The 2,500-nt window shown below is 42.0% G+C and overlaps 1 pseudogene across 1 annotated transcript in view; it reads left to right on the plus strand.

Annotated features, from left to right (window-relative positions):
* Window positions 1-2,500, plus strand: part of LOC311329281 (short transient receptor potential channel 5-like) — a 14,612-nt pseudogene that overhangs the window by 4,091 nt on the left and 8,021 nt on the right. Inside the window, exon 5 of the transcript in view lies at window positions 2,201-2,322. The product of the transcript in view is annotated as a short transient receptor potential channel 5-like (transcript). The remainder of the gene's footprint in view (window positions 1-2,200; window positions 2,323-2,500) is intronic.

Consider the following 2,500-nt stretch of genomic DNA (forward strand, 5'->3'; position numbering starts at 1 on the left):
ATCTGCAGCAGACACAGGGGTATCTATCGGACTCAGGGTGGTCTGCTGGTGACAGTGGGGCATCCACTGGACCTGGTTAGAAGATAGGAGGGAGAGAGAGAGGCACTAGGGAGAGGGGAGGCAGAGCAGGGTTAGTAGCACACAGAGCCATATATAGAGCAATACATTACGTCAAACTACATTTTTAGAGCAAGAAAGGATAAGAGCATCATGGGAGAGGTGTGGCAAACCCTGATGTGTGTCTGTGTGTGTGTGCGTGCCTGGGCCCAGATAGAGGCAGGGGTCAGGGGTAGGGTGGGGGGTAGGAAGAGGATACGGACCCGGGTTAGGGTGAGGGGGAGGGGATCTGAGCCCAGGACTGGTGTATGTCTGTATGTGTGTGAGCGTGAGTGTAGGTGTGCCTGGGTCCAGTTAGAGGCAGGGGTCAGGGGTAGGGTGGGGGTGGGAAAAGGATACGGACCCGGGGTAGGGTGAGGGGAAAGGGAACTGGGCCCAGGTCCAGGCCTAAGCTGGATGTGGACTGGTGTGTGTCTGTGTGTACGTGTGTATGTTAACTAGGTACTACAACATCCACAACTGACACGGGGGTAACTATTGTCTGCGGGCGACAGTGGGGCATCTACTGGACCAATGTATATAGAGGATTCACAGGTAGGTTTGAGGCTGCCTTTCTGTGTCTCAAGTTCCTAGCTAGTGATTGTAGGCTAGGTCGAAAAGGTATGTCTTGAGGTCTCGCTTGAAGACCTCCGTTGTTTCGGCCCTTCTTAGGCACTCCGGTAGGGTGTTCCAGAGGTTGGGGGCATAGAAACTAAAAGCTGCCTCTCCGTGTTTCTTGGTCCTGGCTTTTGGAACTGTTAAGAGTTCAGTACCTGAGGATCTGAGTGGTCTGTTGGGCATGTACTTAACAAGCATGTTTGAAATATATTCTGGTGAGTGATTGTGGAGAGATTTATAGACTAGTAGTAGTATTTTAAAGTCTATTCTAGAGTTGACTGGTAACCAGTGTAGTGATTTTAAGGCTGGTGTGATGTGTGCCCTTCGTCTAGTCTTAGTGAGGACTCGTGCTGCAGCATTCTGTATCATTTGTAGCTTAGAGATTGCTTTCTTTGGTAGGCCTGATAGTAGAGCATTGCAGTAGTCCAGCCTGCTTGTGATGAAAGCATGCATTAATCTTTCGGTGTCAGCCTGAGAGAGAAAGGGTTGCACCTTGGCAATGTTCCTTAGGTGGTAGAAAGATGTCTTTGTAATATTCTTTATGTGGTTTTCAAAATTAAGATCTGAGTCAAGTATGACACCTAGGTTTTTAGCCTGGCAATTGGTGTCAATTTTCAGAGTTTTTAAGTGCGCAGCTAGTTTCTCTCTTTCAGCTTTTTCTCCAATGATCAGTACTTCTGTTTTGCCCTGGTTTAGTTGGAGGAAATTATGTGACATCCATAAATTTATATCTGTAGTACACTTGACAAGGCAGTCACTATACAGTACATACACACACACACACACACACTGTACTAGTCTGATGTGTGTATATATATATATATATGTTATATATGAATGTGATATATATGTCTAGTCTGATGTGTATATATATATATGTTATATATGTATGTGATATATATGTCTAGTCTGATGTGTATATATATATATGTTATATATGTATGTGATATATATGTCTAGTCTGATGTGTGTGTATATATATATATATATATATGTTATATATGTATGTGATATATATGTCTAGTCTGATGTGTGTGTATATATATATATATATGTTATATATGTATGTGATATATATGTCTAGTCTGATGTGTGTATATATATATATATATATATATATATATATGTTATATATGTATGTGATATATATGTCTAGTCTGATGTGTATATATATATATGTTATATATGTATGTGATATATATGTCTAGTCTGATGTGTATATATATATATATATATATATATATGTTATATATGTATGTGATATATATGTCTAGTCTGATGTGTATATATATATATATGTTATATATGTATGTGATATATATGTCTAGTCTGATGTGTGTATATATATATATATGTATGTGATATATATGTCTAGTCTGATGTGTATATATATATATGTTATATATGTATGTGATATATATGTCAGGTCTGATGTGTGTATATATATATGTATGTGATATATATGTCTAGTCTGATGTGTGTCCAGGTGCTGCTGGCCTTCGCTAACGGTCTGAACCAGCTGTACTTCTACTACGAGACCAAGGCGTCCGACGAGCCCAACAACTGCAAGGGCATCCGCTGTGAGAAGCAGAACAACGCCTTCTCTACGTGAGTACCGACCCGGGGTCGAGGCCCATGTAGCGAGGTGGTTTGAGTACCGACCCGGGGTCGAGGCCCATGTAGCGAGGTGGTTTGAGTACCGACCCGGGGTCGAGGTCCATGTAGCGAGGTGGTTTGAGTACTGGGGGGTTGGAGGTCCATGTAGCGAGGTGGTTTGAGTACTGAC

Source organism: Borostomias antarcticus, assembly GCF_949987555.1.
Source record: "Borostomias antarcticus genome assembly, contig: scaffold_365, whole genome shotgun sequence".
Taxonomy (NCBI): Eukaryota; Metazoa; Chordata; class Actinopteri; order Stomiiformes; family Stomiidae; genus Borostomias; species Borostomias antarcticus.